We start from the raw sequence: 18,586 nt of genomic DNA, 5'->3' as shown, positions 1-18,586 counted from the left end.
CGGGATTGATCAATAATCATTTCATTTATTAGAAACTCGTCAAGATCAAGATGGGTAGTTTTCATTTTCTTTATTTTATTCATTTCACGTATAATTTAAATTAAAAATGAGATTAATACCAAAAACAATAGTTTGGGGGTTTTGCAATGAAATCATAAACGATGATGAAATCGGTGACTACCGGTGATAATTGGGTGGTTGTTCAACTACATCAACTGTAGAGGTGGTGACTGACAATGGTCGGTAATGAGGATTTGGAATTAGAGTATTAAAATTATTTTTAAAGAATTTTAAAATTTTATAAGTATTACACGTGTTAGATAAAAGTTTTATTTAACGATCGTGTAAATCAAACACATAAAACAATAACGTCGAGAATATTAGTTTCTATTTCAACAAATATTTTAGACACCTAAAATAAACAAAAAAAAGTATAATTTATACATGAAAAATTCTCTTAAAATTCATATATATTATAACCAAGAATGCCTAAACAAGACCTATGCCAATGCCAATGCCAATGCCAAATAACCTCCTACACCTGCCATTACCAACAAGTACTTGGGAAAATTTATGTAGCTTTGGTATTGGTATTGTCACTTTTGAAAGATCTTCTATTTTTCTTAATGAAATATTTTTTTAAAATGATAAAATATATTCCTAAAAAATAACAAAATTAAATATTATAAATTATTTCAAATCTTAAAAAATTATCAACAATAAAATAAAATTGTGTTGTGTTGGGGATGGCTGTTCTTTAACTCTTTTCTATTTCTTTACAGTCGAGACCGCAACATTACTTCTTCTGCTGCTGCCGCCCCCTTCTGTGGTTTGGTTTCAATCTCAGCTCTTGCTTTTCCATTTCAAGACATGGGTAAGCTTAACTCTTCTCTAATTCTTCGTTCTGTTGTCAATGGTGGAAGGATTCTTTCTGATTCCCACGCTTCTTTTTCTTCTTATGTTAACCCCTTTGCTACCCACATCGATGCTTTACATAAGAAATCCATCTCTGTAAGTGGAAAGCGAAAAAAATATGATAATTTCCACAGTGTTGGTGATGCTTTGATCGTGTTTGACAAGATGATTGAGCAGTATCCAAAGCCTTCCATCGTGGAATTCACTAAATTATTAGCTGCCGTTGTTAGGATGAAACATTATGCCCTTGTCATTTCCATGTGTAGGCGGATGGAATTTCTAGGAGTTTACTATAATGTTTATTCTTTTAACATCTTGATTAATTGCTTTTCTCAATTAGGTCGGGTTGATTTTGGGTATTCTGTTTTGGGGAAAATGCTCAAGTTAGGTGTTGAACCTGATATTGTAACTTTCTCCACTCTGATTAATGGACTTTGTAAGCAAAGTAAGATTTTTCAGGCTGTGGGTTTGTTTGATGAAATGGTTGAAAAAGGGTATCGACCTAATTTAATTGTTTACAGCACAGTTCTTAATGGTTTGTGTAAGATCGAAAGTACTGATAAAGCTGTTAGATTTCTAAGGATGATGGAAGGACTAGGTTTCGAGCCCAATATTGTAGCATACAGCACTGTCATAGACTGTCTTTGTAAGAACGGGTTGATAAAGGAGGCTCTCGATCTCTTCTCCGAAGTGAAGGTTAAGGGCATTAGACCAGATACCGTTACTTACAATTGTTTAGTTCACGGTATGTGTAATTCGGGCCAGCAGAAGGAGGCAACAAGGCTATTGAATGAAATGGTGGATAACAATATTTCCCTTAATAGTATCACGTATAATATATTGATCGATGCACATTGCAAGGAAGGGATGGTTTTTGAAGCAATAAATACTGTTAACACAATGAGAAAACAAGGCATTGAGCCTGATGTAGTCACATATAATGCATTGATCGATGCACATTGCAAGGAAGGTATGGTTTCTGAAGCTGAGCATATCATTGACAGCATGATAAAGGAAGGCATTGAGCCTAATGTTATTACCTATACTGCATTAGTAAACGGCTATTGCTTGGGAAACAAAGTGGATAAAGCCAGAGGAGTTTTGCGGTTGATGATTGAGATGGGTTGTGCACCTAATCTAGTTAGTTACAACACAATGATCAATGGGTATTGCAAAGCTAAAAGATTAGACGAGGCAATGGAACTCTTTCATGAAATATATCGGAAAGGACCAATACCGGATATTGTCACATGCAACACTCTTTTGCAATGTATGTTTCAGTTGGGAAAAGTTTCAACTGCATGTGATTTTTTGAGGAAGATGCTTGCTTCTGGACAAGTACCGGATCTAGTGACATGTTCGATTTTGTTGAATGGTTTATGCAAAACAAGTAAACTCAAGGAGGCACTGAAACTTTTTCAAGCAATGCGGAACAACGGGTTGAAACTTAATATTGTCTCTTATAATATCCTGATTGATGGGTTGTGCAAAGTTGGGCATATTGATGTCGCGAAGGAATTATTTCATGAACTCTCATTCAGTGGTTTAGAACCAAATGTCTACACATATACAATAATGATTAATGAATTGTCTAAAGAGAGATTGGCGGATGAAGCACACCAATTGTTTAGGAGCATGGGAGATAATGGTTGTTCTCCTAATAGCTGTTGTTATAATGTAATGATTCGGGGGTTTCTTCGAAACGGTGATACCTCAAAGGCAACACATCTTCTTGCAGAAATGGTCGGCAAGGGCTTTTCTGCAGATATTTGCACTGCCACTTTATTTATGGAACTCATCTTATCAGAAAAATCTTGATGTACGCTGTACAGATCGTTTACATGCAATTGCAAATCAATTTATTGCTGTGACAAGTTGAATTCTAGAAACTACAATGTCAACGAGTGTTAAGGTCTATTCTCAATGTAGTTGATTTTCTTCTTAGAACTCAATCAGATTAGTGCAAATTAGACCATTCATTAAGATTTGAATTTTTGCAATTAAAACTTTTAAATCTGATGTTGTCTTTCTTTAATTCGATCTACCATTGTTGAATTGCCGAATGAAATTGATAATTTAGAAAATCTAAGACTGTTGGAGTTGTCGAGTTGTGAAAAACTAAAAAGGATTCCCTCTTAATTTAGAAGAACTGTACTGATGTGAAGGAATTCAATATCAAATTGCTAAATACATAGGATTTGATATGAGGACTGAACGAGGGAGAAGATTGGAGCAATAATTATGTCTGATTTAGTAGATTGTTTTAAAATTTTAATTGAGTCCTCTTACAGTAGTTTAATTTTTCTAAAATTAATTTCAAGAATGTCTCTAAGATTTATTTATTTATTTAATTGAATCCTCAAATTATCAGTAATATTCTAATTAGGTCATATCAATATTTCCATTCACTTTTCCGTAAGATATCAAGCGGTAGCATATATCATAATGTGGCTTCACAACACTTGTATGTTTTTCCATACTTTATTTCTTTTCCTTTTTCCTTTTCATCATTCCTTTATTATTTTTTATAAATATGATTTAATATTATTAATTTTTACTAAATATTTCAAAATTTAAAATTTCCTTTTCACATATATATAAATACAGAAAAGTAAATTACAATTTGTATTAAATTTTAAGGATATATGATGCATTTTAACCCGACTACTTGAAACTACCCAGGCCTTTCATAAGCTATGAGCTTGCGAAAACACAATATTAATATCTCATTATCGCAAAAAGATGAATAAGAAAAATATCAGTTTGGACATAAAAATAATATTATTTAATTATTTAATCATGAGATGAGAAAAAATATAGTGAAGATTTTATATAAAATGATATAAGTTCGATAATCTTTCATCGTTGTGTATTAGATAAATAACTAATGAATTTGTATTTGATGTATTCAAAGTGTATGAATTCTATAGATTATAATAACTTAAAAAAATAGGTCAATTGTGTAAATGATCTCCAAACTTTTAGGACACTTACATTTTGGTCATTGAACTTTTAAAATTTGTAATTGATCAAACTTATAATTAACTTTCATTACAATTATTTCCGTCAATTGTCATTAAAAAAAATACTTACATGATATGTTAAACTCATCTTCTCTCCTTAAAATTTCCTAAGTTTCTCGTACTTGAAACATGCAGGCACTACTCCTCTTGTTGTTGTTTTTGTCTTCATTCGATGGTTTCTCTAGTCGAAAATATCATTGAACTACTCTTCATTTTCTTATACTCTTTCGTTCGTTTGGTTTAAACTCATTGGAAAACCTTATAATCTCCTCAAATTCCAATTAAAATTAAAAGCTAACCTAACTCAAACCAAGATCGAGAAAAAGAAGTTTTTCGGTCATCAACTCAAACCCATTGATAACCTAACTCTTCTGAAGTGCAATACAAGAGCACTAAGGATTTCAAGAATCAAGTTGGTCTATGAAAGGAATACACAAACCGTGGAGTCTTTAATTGCCTTCATCCGGAGCCATTGTAGAGAGTTGTTAACCATCTCAACGGCCCTACACCACCCTCACAAGCATGCTATTGTTCGATGGGCACCACCGTGTCAGCCTTACATCAAAACCAATGTAGATGCAAGTTATAATTTACAAGAGGAAAAATCATGTACATGGGTTATTATTAGAAACGAAGGAGGCATGATTCTTGGATACTGCTACATGATTAATCATCACGTTACCTCTGTTTTTTTGGCCGAAACATATGCTATTTTGCAAGGACTTCATTCACACGTGTTAGATAATGGTTTTATTTAACGATTGTGACAAATCAAACACATAAAACAATAACGTCGAGAATATTAGTTTCTATTTTAACAAATATTTTAGAAACCTAAAATAAACAAAAAGTATAATTTATGTAGCTTTGGTATTGGTATTGTCACTTTTGAAGGATCTTCTATTTTTTTATTGAAATAGTTCTTTTTAAATGATAAAATATATTCCTAAAAAATAACAAAATTAAATATTAGAAATTATTTCAAATCTTAAAAAATTATCAACAATAAAATAAAATTGTCAACAACTTTTTAGTCAGTCTGCAATCAAACTTTGTTAGTTGCAGGACGTATAAAATTTTCAGAATGTTAATTACTGCACTCCCACATAAAAACCACAGTATCCTAGAAAATGTATAATATGAATAGTCTACCGATACGCTGCTTGTATTGGAGTGATACTGATAAGAAAAATGATTCATGTTCCTTTGAACAGTAAAAATAAGAAAGAGAGAGAGAGAATTAACACACCAGAGATCTTGAAAAGTAGATGCTTTTAGTATTAAAATAAGCCATGTATTTAAGATGCAGTTGAGTAAACAGTCGAATGACAAAAAATTCAATATATAAAGTTTAGTTATTAAATTGAAAATCTTTTAAAGTACAGTGATTAAAATAGGAGTGATAAGAAAAATCAGCTGTTAAATTTATAATTTGCCCTTAAAATGAAGGCAAAGTTACATTTCCCTACTTACCCTCACAATCACCAGCATATTTGTCACGTGTCTTACGTGTGCTATTGTGTTGAGTTGGGGACACCTTTTTCTTTTTTAGTTCTTTACAGTCGAGACCAGAACATTAGTTCTTCTGCTACTGCCGCCCCCTCTGTGGTTTCATTTCAAGCTCAGCTCTTGCTTTTCCATTTCGAGATATGGGTAAGCTTAAATCTTCTCTTATTCTTCGTTCTGTTTTCAATGGTGGAAGGGTTCTTTCTAATTCCCACGCTTCTTTTTCTTCTTCTTTTAACCCTTTTGCTACTCACATCGATGCTTTACATAAGAAATCCATCTCTGTAAGTGGAAAGCCAAAAAAATATGATAGTTTCCATTTGATTGTGTTTGACAAGATGATTGAGCAGTATCCAAAACCTTCCATCGTGGAATTCAATAAATTATTTAGCTGCCGTTGTTCGGATGAAACATTATGCCCTTGTCATTTCCATGTGTAGGCGGATGGAATTTGTAGGAGTTTACCGTAATGTTTATTCTTTTAACATCTTGATTAATTGATTTTCTCAATTAGGTCGGGTTGATTTTGGGTATTCTGTTTTGGGGAAAATGCTCAAGTTAGGTGTTGAACCTAGTGTTGTAACTCTGTCCACTCTGATTAATGGAATTTGTAAGCAAAATAAGATTTCTCGGGCAGTGAGTTTGTTTGATGATATGGTTGAAAAGGGGTATCAAACTGATTTATTTGCTTACAGTACAATTCTTAATGGTTTGTGTAAGATTGGCAATACGGATAAAGCTGTTAGATTTCTAAGGATGATGGAAGGACGAGGCTTCGAGCCCGATATTGTAGCATACAACACTGTCATCGACTGTCTTTGTATGAACGGGTTGATAAAGGAGGCTCTCGATTTCTTCTCCGAAGTGAAGGCTAAGGGCATTAGACCAGATACTATTTCTTACAATTGCCTAATTAATGGTATGTGTAATTCGGGCCAGCAGAAGGAGGCAACGAGGCTATTGAATGAAATGGTGGATAACAATATTTCCCTTAATAGTATCACGTATAATATATTGATCGATGCACATTGCAAGGAAGGGATGGTTTTTGAAGCAATAAATACTGTTAACACAATGAGAAAACAAGGCATTGAGCCTGATGTTGTCACATATAATGCATTGATCGATGCACATTGCAAGGAAGGTATGGTTTCTGAAGCTGAGCATATCATTGACAGAATGATAAAGGAAGGCATTGAGCCTAATGTTATTACCTATAATGCATTAGTAAACGGCTATTGCTTGGGAAACAAAGTGGATAAAGCTAGAGGAGTTTTGCTGTTGATGATTGAGAAGGGTTGTGCACCTAATCTAGTTAGTTACAGCGCAATGATCAATTGATATTGCAAAGCTAAAAGATTAGACGAGGCAATGGAACTCTTTCATGAAATATATCGGAAAGGACCAATACGTAATATTGTCACATGCAACACTCTTTTGCAATGTATGTTTCAGTTGGGAAAAGTTTCAACTGCATGTGATTTTTTGAGGAAGATGCTTGCTTCTGGACAAGTACCGGATCTAGTGACATGTTCGATTTTGTTGAATGGTTTATGCAAAACAAGTAAACTCAAGGAGGCACTGAAACTTTTTCAAGCAATGCGGAACAGCGGGTTGAAACTTAATATTGTCTCTTATAATATCCTGATTGATGGGTTGTGCAAAGTGGGGCATATTGATGTCGCGAAGGAATTATTTTATGAACTCTCATTCAATGGTTTAGAACCAGATGTCTACACATATACAATAATGATTAATGAATTGTCTAAAGAGAGATTGGCAGATGAAGCACACCAATTGTTTATGAGCATGGAAGATAATGGTTGTTCTCCTGATAGCTGTTGTTATAATGTAATGATTCGGGGGTTTCTTCGAAACGGTGATACCTCAAAGGTAACACATCTTCTTGCAGAAATGGTCAGCAAGGGCTTTTCTGCAGATATTTGCACTGCCACTTATTTATGGAACTCATCTTATCAGAAAAATCTTGATGTACGCTGTACAGATCGTTAATTAAGATCATTTATTGCTGTGATAAGTTGAATTCTAGAAACTACAATGCCAATGAGTGTTAAGGTCTATTCTCAATGTAGTTGATTTTCTTCTTAGAACTCAATCAGACTAGTGCAAATTAGACCATTTATTAAGATTTGAATTTTTGCTATTAAAACTTTTAAATCTGATGTTTTCTTTCTTTAATTCGATCTACCATTGTTAAATTGCCGAATGAGATTGATGATTTAGAAAATCTAAGACTGTTGGAGTTGTCGAATTGTGAAAAACTAAGGATTCCCTCTTAACTTAGAAGAACTGTACTGATATGAAGGAATTCAAGATCAAATTGCTAAATACATAGGCTTTGATACGAGGACTGAACGAGGGAGAAGATTGGAGCAATAATTATGGTCGAGAGTGAAGAAAGAATAGTGAAGATTTTATAAAAAATGATATTAGTTCGATAATCTTTTATCATTGTGTATTAGATAAATAACTAATGGATTTGTATTTGATGTATTCGAAGTGTGTGAATTTTATAGATCATAATAACTTAAATAAATTTAGGTAAATTGTGTAAATGATCTCCAAACTTTTAGGACACTTACATTTTGCTCATTGAACTTTTAAAATTTGTAATTGATCGAACTTATAATTAACTTTCATTACAATTATTTCCATTAATTGTCATTAAAAAAAATACTTACATGACATGTTAAACTCATCTTCTCTCCTTAAAAATTCCTAAGTTTCTCATACTTGAAACTGGTAGGCACTACTCCTCTTATTGTTGTTTCTGTCTTCATTCGATGGTTTATCTAGTTGAAAAGATCATTTAACTACTCTTCTTTTTCTTCTACTCTTTCGTTCGTTTGGTTTAAACTCATTGAAAAACCTTCTAATCTCCTCAAATTCCAATTAAAACTAAAAGCTAAATTTTTTTGATATGCCATTGTCAACCGTCAAATCAACTTGAAATATAACTATGTTAATCTTCTTACCAAAGAGAGCTTTTCTATTGTCGGGATTGATCAATAATCATTTCATTCATAAAAAAACTCGTCAATATCAAGATGGGTAGTTTTCATTTTCTTTCCTTTTTTTCTTTATTTCTTTCTAGTGTTGTTTATTGTATATTGCTATTGGTGGTTTTGGCCATGGATGGTGATCAAATGAGAATGGTGATGGAGGCCCAGGTTTTGGCTGAAATGGTCTTGGATTGTGGTTGCGACTCATGGTTATGGTGTATGAGACTTGGATGAAATAATTATGATGGATGATTCGACAATCATGGGAAGTGTATGAAGCTCTTGAGTATGATAGTTGTTGTGTTTAGTGGCGACGTTGATAAGAAGAACGTCAAACGGTGATGAAGTAGGAGAAATAAGGACACACAATTTTTAGTTTGAAAGAAGACTCTAGGGTTTTTTAAGGAAGAAAATTTTAACATGTCACATCAATTTTTTTAATGACGGATGACAACAAAGACCGCGATAAAAATAAATTAAAAGTTTAGTGAATGTTTTACAAAATTTAAAAGTTTAATGACTAAAATTTAAGTGCTTTAAAAGCTCAGGACCATTTATGTAGTTTACACATAAATCTATAAAATATTGAAGTTAGGATTTATATATAAACGTCGACTGCTGATTGTTAACAAGAGTCGATTCCAAAAGCCACCCAAGAAAAAGGGAAAAATTTGTTACAGTGCACAATGTTTTGTATATAGCATGGAAGTCAATTAATTAAATAAATTCTAGGTTTTGAAGTGTGTTTATAGTAAAATAATACAAGGTTAGTGACCAGAAGCATGTTTAAGCGTCGCATCCATTAATTTAAGCTAATTGCATTCACTTTGGAATAACAAAATACTTATGCCACACGTGTAAGAATTAAGCTACTTCAGAGGTTAAAGAGATGGTTGTTACCTTTAGAGGTCTCGGGTTCAAGCACCAACGATTGTATGATATTTAAACGTTTATTGTCAAATGATTCAAAATCTTTAGAGCATATATTACCACTTATAATTACCTTAGATTACAAAAAAGAAAATATTTATTGATCATAATTCATAACATATTGTTTTTAATACAAGGTGAAAAATAAAAATTCAACAAATATTAGTAAAATAATTATAGATTCAAAATACATATTATAATTATTAATTAGCGTGATGAAATAATAAAACATATTATATTTTTTAAAGAAATAAATTTAAATTTTAAAAATACAAACTCTGAATATAATTTTTTTTCAAATATTATGAGAATAAAAGTAATAGTTAAATGGAATCTAAATTTTAATGAAACATAAAAAAGAAATGTGGAAGAAGTGGACATCATATGTCAAAGCACTAATTTAATGAAAAGTACATAGAAAGTGTTGGTGGTTCTCAACTGATCCACGTCATCCAGTCACATGACGGCGACGTATTGGTATCTCCAATTTGAAATACAAATTTATGAACAATAGAAGTGGACGATGGTGTCATGGATATGGTAGCCATAGTTGGAATGGATTGCTTTTCAAAGTAGATGTCCAATATATGATAAAGCCCTTTATTTGCACTGATTTATACGTACTTTACATATTATTTCTCATCTTCAATCATAATTGTCAAGAGAGTTAGGATAAAATCTGCAGCACGGTCAATCATATCCAATTCCTTTCGAATCCACTATCGGATGTACGAAAAAAAAATCATGAACAGAGACATCCATGAATCCTTTGTGCAATGCTCCATATTTGTCTGCTATTTTTGTGACACAACAGGTTAGAAATACGGTGTATACGACATGCAATGACACTTCAGCATCTGTCAACTATATTCCATAGGTTAATATGTGTGCTTCTCTGGTAAATCGTACGACGGATGCTTCGGGATTGTGAAAATAATCCGCCAGAAATACGAATTTCGAGTACTTATAGTGCCGTTCTTGTGTCGTAAGTGATAACAGAGTTGTCTATATGAGCATAGGTAAAGTTGTAGGTAACTGTAAGAACCAACATGCCATGTTAATCTTAGGACTGATTATCAACTTGTCATCTGAACATATCAATATTCGATCATTATTGATGAAACCTCAACCACTAAATGTGGGTGTAGTTGAGTAAACTTTGACTATATGTGTATGTATAATGTATGCATGTAATAATATCCATATGCTGTCTTAGTCAATAACCTCGTTTCAATGTGGATGAGATAAGCTGATGTATGATTCTATCATCGTCAACTTGTCGAATCCGAATTCTATCCAATACCTTGCAGACAAATCTTGCTCTATCCCTAACTTAAACCTTATGAAATTCAATGCAAAAATCATTATATATCGCCTACACCAACTGCGTTTCTTGGCTGCTTTCTGAAGGGAAAGAACACCAACTAGGGATTGCAAATAAGAATTGGAAATGAACTAATGTGATGGAGATGGCTGGGGAAAAGCGGAAAATTAGCTCTGTTTTGGAAGGAAGATAAGCGGTTTACGATCAACTATACATCGATGATCGATGAACTGATATGAATGCCATGTATTAATGAAATAAGGACTTTTTCGCGATAATATCGTTTCAATGTTAGTTCCCCACTTTCACTGGTATATAAGATGACTGTAACTTTATGTTGCTTGATCAAGCTTGGAAAGTTCATTGATCACTTCTTTTCTCATTGTTAAAAGAGTAATATGGCCTCAAATTCTTTGCCTACTAACTGTAAAAAGTGTCTGTAATTGATCTGCATATGATTTTAAAGAATTTAGGTTGTATCACAACAATTCTTTTATTGGTGAAGTATAATGATATCAAAAAATACATAATCTACAGTAATCAAATCTTCATAAACCAACAGTAATTTCAGAGGGGGGAAAGGGTTAAGAAAATGAATGTTTCTTTAACAATCTGTAGGAAGAGGGTACTGATAGAATCTGGGATTCTTCATGCAGAGAAAGAACCTTTCATAAGCATCCGCCATTTTTACTTGCAGTGAACATTGATAATGCATGTTTTCTGCAAGCAATCCCTTTGTTCTGCAACACTTTTGGCCCATCTTTTATAGCTGATTCCAATGCATCAACAAAGGACTCTACATTGGGTGAAAAGTGTATCCAAAAGTTTGGTTAACAACTACTGTCCCAACTATGCTAGGATAATTTGGGGTCAAAACTGGTTTCCCACAATGCATTGCTTCCATCAAAGTAAGATCGAGCCCTTGAGGCCTTAACGTCGGGTTCACAAACACGTCGATCGCGTTGTAGAAGTTGGAAAGCTCCGAAGGCTCCAGTGCGCCTAATACCTTCACATTTGAGCCTAACTCTGCATACCTTTTCCCCCATGGGCCTGACCCTGCAACAAGCAGGTGAACACCAGGGTGTGCTTCGCTGATCTTTGAGAAAGCTTCATACAGAAGTGGATGCCCTTTGTCCCTAACTAATCGTCCGGCAACCCCCATTACAACGCTTCAGTTATCGGGGATACTGTGCTTTCTCCGGAACTTTGCACCAGATACCGGATCAAGAACGAATTTGGTCTGATCGACACCATTTAGTATCACATGAACATTCCTTTGAGGGAGCTGATAGATGTTAACTAGTACCTCACCAGCACTTTTGCTTATACATATATGTTGTGTGTAGCTAGGGAAAAACTGGATTTCGTCGACTAGTCTTGGCATTGCTTCATGAAGCTCACCTACTGATCTTGGCGTTGTCTCTTGTGAGTTAAAAACAAGCTCTTCAAATAACTTTGAGTGCATAATTTCATACCAGATTCCATGCCAAGTTACTGCAACATTAGGCACCGTTTTCGCACGCCAATGAGGCAACGAAACACTCTCGGTATGCACATAACGGTCCATTATCGTTTATGGTGTTGAATATATCGAATGCTAAAGAACAATCATTGGCAGCAAAATACACATGGAGATTTGTTGGTCAAAGACAGCAGCCAGGGGGGCTGCTAAGGGAAGAAAAATGGGGGGCTGCTGATTTTTATTTTTATAATAGGTATAATTACAAAATTGAGTCATTGAACTTTAGGGTATTTACAAGATTAGTCCCTAAGTTTCAACTATAAATAGCCTAGCTCATTTAGCTTCAAAATCATCCCAAAAATCATTTCTTTCTCCCAATACTAGAGAGCTTTCTTGTGAGTAGTGAGTGTTTTGTAAACACCTGTAAAATTTCTCTCTTAGTAAAAGATCTGCAGCAGTCCGGAGACGTAAGCAAAATTGGCTGAACTCCGTTATCAATTTTTCGGGTATTATTTTTCCGCTTTTATTTCGCGTTCTTACTAATCTGGTTATAGGGAAATTACTTGTACTCAGTTTATTTCCTAACAACTGGTAATCAGAGCTTTTGGTTGTGAATTTTGTCAATTTTCTGCGAGGTTACTATTCATTACTATTCACGTGAATAGTGAATTTCGTGAATAGTGAAATTCGGTCGGCGATACGAGTTTGTCGACGAAGGTGTTCTAATACACGGCGGTTCGCAGAAATTGTCAGAAACGATCCAAACGAAGCCAGATTCGAGTGGGAGCGATGGCTGCAGACGAAGGGAAGGTGAAAATTGAAAAGTTCGATGGTGCGGACTTTGGCTTTTGGAAGATACAGATCGAAGATTTTCTGTACCAGAAAAATCTATATCAACCCCTCTCAGGAAAGCAACCAGAGGGCATGAAGGATGAAGATTGGGCTCTTCTCGACAGACAAGCCCTCGGAGTTATCCGACTGACGTTATCCCGAAATGTTGCTTTCAACATAGCAAAGGAAAAGACCACGGCAGGTCTTATGGCAGCTCTCTCCAGTATGTATGAGAAGCCATCGGCCTCAAACAAAGTTCACTTGATGAGGCGATTATTCAATTTGCGGATGACGGAAGGGGCATCAGTGGCTCAACACCTGAATGAACTCAACACAATCACAACCCAGTTGAGTTCTGTAGAAATTGAATTCGATGATGAAGTTCGAGCTTTAATTCTCTTATCATCTCTACCAGACAGTTGGAATGCTACTGTTACAGCAGTTAGCAGCTCGTCGGGAAATAGTAAATTGAAATTCGACGATGTTCGGGATCTGGTACTGAGCGAAGAAATTCGACGGAGAGAATCGGGTGAAGCATCAACCTCCTCAGCCTTGCACACGGAGTCCAGAGGGAGAACTTCAGAAAGAAATTCAAATCGTGGCAGATCCAAATCCAGACGGGAAAAATCCAGAACGGGAAAGAAAGATTTTACCTGTTATAATTGTGGCAAGAAAGGTCACTTTAAAAGAGATTGCCGAGCACTGAAGAAAGATACCGGTGCACAGGAATCTGCCAACGTGACAGAGGAGACAGGTGATGCCATGATTCTAAGCGTCAACAGTCCGATTGAATCATGGATCTTGGATTCAGGGGCATCTTTCCACTCCACCCCATGCCAAGAAATCATGGAGAACTATATCAGTGGTGATTTTGGGAAGGTTCATCTTGCTGATGATGAAACCTTGAAGATCGTCGGAAAAGGAGATATCCGACTAAAGCTGCCAAACCAGACCACCTGGAAGCTGACAGGAGTGAGACATATTCCTGGCCTCAAAAGAAATCTGATTTCTGTTGGACAGCTTGATGGAGAAGGATACAGTACAACCTTTTCAGGCTGTGAATGGAAGATTACAAAAGGAGCACTCATCATTGCTCGTGGTAAGAAGACTGGTACTCTCTATGTAACCTCAAACTTAGAGAATATCATTGCTGCAGCAGATGCTGATGGAAAATCAAACCTATGGCACCAAAGGCTTGGCCATATGAGCGAGAAAGGAATGAAGATACTTCTGTCAAAAGGGAAGCTGTCGGATCTAAATAATGTAGATGTCGGACTATGCGAGGATTGCATCTTTGGCAAACAAAAGAAAGTCAGCTTTACAAAGATTGGCAAGACACCCAAGGCAGAAAGGTTAGAATTGGTTCATACTGATGTATGGGGACCATCCCCAGTTTCATCTCTTGCAGGCTCACTATATTATGTCACCTTCATCGATGATTCAACAAGGAAGGTGTGGGTTTATTTTCTGAAGAAGAAATCAGAAGTCTTTGATACCTTCAGAAAATGGAAGGCCATGGTGGAAAATGAGACTGGTTTGAAAGTCAAGCGGTTGAGGTCTGACAATGGAGGAGAGTACAGAGACAATAGATTCAGAGATTTCTGCGCAAACAATGGGATCAAGATGGAGACAACAGTTCCCATAACACCGCAGCAGAATGGCGTAGCTGAGCGCATGAACAGAACTCTGAATGAACGTGCTAGAAGCATGAGAATACATGCCGGATTGCCCAAATTTCTATGGGCTGAAGCTATCAACACTGCAGCTTACCTGATCAACCGTGGGCCCTCAGTTCCTTTGGATGGCGGAATACCAGAGGAAGCTTGGAGCAAGAAAGAAATAAACCTTTCACACTTAAGAGTGTTTGGTTGTATTTCTTACGTACACATAGACTCTGCTGAAAGAAGTAAACTTGATGCTAAGTCCAGCAAATGTGCCTTTGTTGGTTATGGCGGTGATGAGTTCGGTTATCGGTTTTGGGACTACGAAAATCGAAAGATCATCAGAAGCAGAGACGTCATTTTCAATGAGAATGTGATGTACAAAGACAGGTCAACTGTAGAATCAAGCAGTTCAAATACCAAAGCTGAAACAAAGGAATTTGCTGAGTTTGAGGAGATTTCTGGAAATGATGTTCAGATCAATCCTGAAGCAGTTCAAGAAGAACCAAGCACACCAGAACTGAGACGCTCCTCCAGAATTCCTAAACCAACCCAATGGTATTCTCCTTCTTTGCACTACTTGTTGCTAACTGACAATGGTGAACCAGAGTGCTATGATGAAGCAATGCAAGTGGAGGATTCAGTCAAGTGGGAGTCTTCCATGAAAGATGAGATGGACTCGCTTATGTCAAATCAGACATGGGAATTAGCTGAATTACCACCAGGCAAGAAAGCGCTCCATAACAAGTGGATTTACAGGATCAAAGAAGAGCACGATGGGAGAAAACGCTACAAAGCAAGATTGGTTGTCAAAGGCTTTCAGCAAAAAGAAGGTATTGACTACAATGAAATTTTCTCTCCAGTCGTAAAACTGTCTACAATCAGACTGGTGTTGAAAATTGTAGCTGCAGAGAATTTACATCTTGAGCAGTTAGATGTAAAGACAGCTTTCCTTCATGGTGATTTGGAGGAAGAAATCTATATGAGGCAACCAGAAGGCTTCATAAAAGCAGACAAGAAAAACCTGGTATACAGGTTAAAGAAGAGCTTGTATGGTTTAAAACAAGCTCCTAGACAGTGGTACAAGAAGTTCGATAGTTTCATGGGTAGCAGTGGTTTTACCAGATGCCAAGCAGATCATTGTTGCTACATCAAGAGGTTCGACAACAGCTTCATTATTTTATTATTGTACGTTGATGACATGCTCGTTGCAGGCTCAGACATGCAAGAGATTATACACTTGAAGCAAAAATTGTCGAAGCAGTTTGCTATGAAGGATCTGGGCGCTGCAAAGCAGATTCTTGGGATGAGGATCAAGAGAGACACAAAGTCGGAGACTTTGATGTTATCACAGGCTGAGTACATCAACAAAGTACTCTCCAGGTTCAACATGCAAGATGCTAAACCAGTAAGTACACCTTTAGGTGTTCATTTCAGACTCTCCAAAGAACAGTCACCAAAGACGGAGGAAGAACGTGCACACATGGTGAAGGTGCCGTATGCCTCAGCAATTGGAAGTCTGATGTATGCCATGGTTTGTACCAGACCAGATATTGCTCATGCAGTGGGAGCTGTTAGCAGGTACATGAATAATCCGGGCAAGGTACACTGGGAAGCAGTCAAATGGATCCTCAGATATCTGCGGGGTACCACAAACAAAGCACTTTGTTTCAAAAGTGGAGATACGATACTGACAGGCTATGTAGATGCTGACTTAGCCGGAAATATTGACATCAGAAGGAGCACTACAGGGTATGTCTACACTCTAGGAGGTACTGCAGTGAGTTGGGTTTCTCAACTACAGAAGATAGTTGCTCTCTCCACAACTGAAGCAGAATATGTCGCTGTTACGGAAGCCAGCAAGGAGATGGTTTGGCTCCAAAGTTTCTTGGACGAGTTAGGTAAGAAACAAGAAAACAATGTCTTGTATTGCGACAGTCAAAGTGCTATCCATCTAGCGAAGAATCCGTCTTTTCATTCCAGGACGAAGCACATACAATTGAGATATCATTTTATCCGGTCTCTTCTGGAAGATGGGATTTTGAAACTTGAAAAGATTAGTGGAGCTCAAAATCCGGCAGACATGTTGACAAAGACGGTGACCACGGACAAACTGAAGTTGTGTTCAACTTCAGTTGGCATGCTAGAATAAAAGACCAGAAATACTGCTGCATCGATCGATGTGTGAAGACAGATTGAAATTAGTCTTCAAGTGGGAGATTGTTGGTCAAAGACAGCAGCCAGGGGGGCTGCTAAGGGAAGAAAAATGGGGGGCTGCTGATTTTTATTTTTATAATAGGTATAATTACAAAATTGAGTCATTGAACTTTAGGGTATTTACAAGATTAGTCCCTAAGTTTCAACTATAAATAGCCTAGCTCATTTAGCTTCAAAATCATCCCAAAAATCATTTCTTTCTCCCAATACTAGAGAGCTTTCTTGTGAGTAGTGAGTGTTTTGTAAACACCTGTAAAATTTCTCTCTTAGTAAAAGATCTGCAGCAGTCCGGAGACGTAAGCAAAATTGGCTGAACTCCGTTATCAATTTTTCGGGTATTATTTTTCCGCTTTTATTTCGCGTTCTTACTAATCTGGTTATAGGGAAATTACTTGTACTCAGTTTATTTCCTAACAAGATTACCTTCATGGATGTCGAGGTGAGGCTTTCTATCGGACGGCGCGTTGAAAACATGGATTTCATGGCCTTTAGCGGCTAAAGCACGGTATAACGTTGCAGCATGACGTTCCATTCCGCCAGGGGCAGTACCAATAGGCCATGTTTTGGAGAATACTGCAAGCTTAAGCTTCTCGAAATTGTTTCCAAAGCAAAGACTGTTCCATGGAAACTTAGCATCCCTTAGATCACCATTGAATCTGGTTTCTATTCTTGTCCAAGAGCATGGTTCAGAGCCATGGTTGATCGGTGAAATGAAGAGATAAACTGAAGTAAAGAGGACGGTTATAGTTAAAATGGTGGAAAATCTGATGGAGCAACAACCTGAAGAAGAGGATCTGCTGTTTTGGAGTCTCAAAACCATGGCTGGTTGCAGTTTTCGGAAAGCGATGGTGATTTAATCAGTTTGAATATTGTGGAATTGTCGATGATATTAATGCAAGGTACCATTAATGGCGGATCTCCATGAAAGCTTCCGCAAGTTTTTATGGGATTCACATGGCTGATCCTTGGAATTTTGTGAACGCCTGCAACACTAACTTCAATGCATGCAGGAGATGGAGTGAAGGATACGTATGAAGCCGGTGCTTTTTGATAAATTGAATTAACTATTTGGAAGTTAAAATTGTAAATTTAAGTATTGAATGTATGTTTGATATTTTAGTTATATATATTTTTAACAGAAGCTTTTATTCTTATTAAAAAGTAAAAATATTTAAAATTATTATAAGTGGTTTACTACTGTGATGGTAAATTAAATACATAATTTGGACATTCTCCTATGTCTCCTATATCATTGACACAAGAAACTATCCACCTTAAATCATACACGTACCACCATGCATGAAAAATGTTAAAAATCCAACAAAAAAACTCGAAGAAATTTGATTGTATCGACAAACAAACTTTAAAAGAGGATTAAACTATTGAACGATCATCGAGAACCACGAATCAAAGCTAAACATCGTGAGAAACTATCTTTGAACGCAAAATCACATATTTAAATTCGATCAAATGATCCAGAACATGAAAGAATAATATGATTAAAAATAAACGCAATTTTGATAAGTTGTAGCATCGTCAAATCCAACACTAAAAAAATATAAAATAGAATAAACAACCAAACAAATGAGAAAGAAGGTGAAAAATATGTCATAAAGGCATAATTATACTTATTAAAAAATTAAAAAAAAAAAGAGAATTATCAATTGATGATCAACATCGAAATCAATAGCGTA

At 35.8% G+C, this 18,586-nt stretch overlaps 2 pseudogenes; one reads left to right on the top strand and one right to left on the bottom strand.

The window, feature by feature from the left end:
• The first annotated feature begins 769 nt into the window (after window positions 1-769).
• LOC120219250 lies at window positions 770-7,480 on the top strand (annotated as a pseudogene).
• A 3,845-nt stretch (window positions 7,481-11,325) lies between these two features.
• On the bottom strand, window positions 11,326-17,791 carry LOC120219249 (annotated as a pseudogene).
• Between the last annotated feature and the right edge of the window lie 795 nt (window positions 17,792-18,586).

This window comes from Hibiscus syriacus, unplaced genomic scaffold, assembly GCF_006381635.1.
Source record: "Hibiscus syriacus cultivar Baekdansim isolate YM2019G1 unplaced genomic scaffold, ASM638163v2 tig00110206_pilon, whole genome shotgun sequence".
NCBI lineage: Eukaryota > Viridiplantae > Streptophyta > Magnoliopsida > Malvales > Malvaceae > Hibiscus > Hibiscus syriacus.
This window is presented reverse-complemented; position numbering and strand designations above follow the sequence as displayed.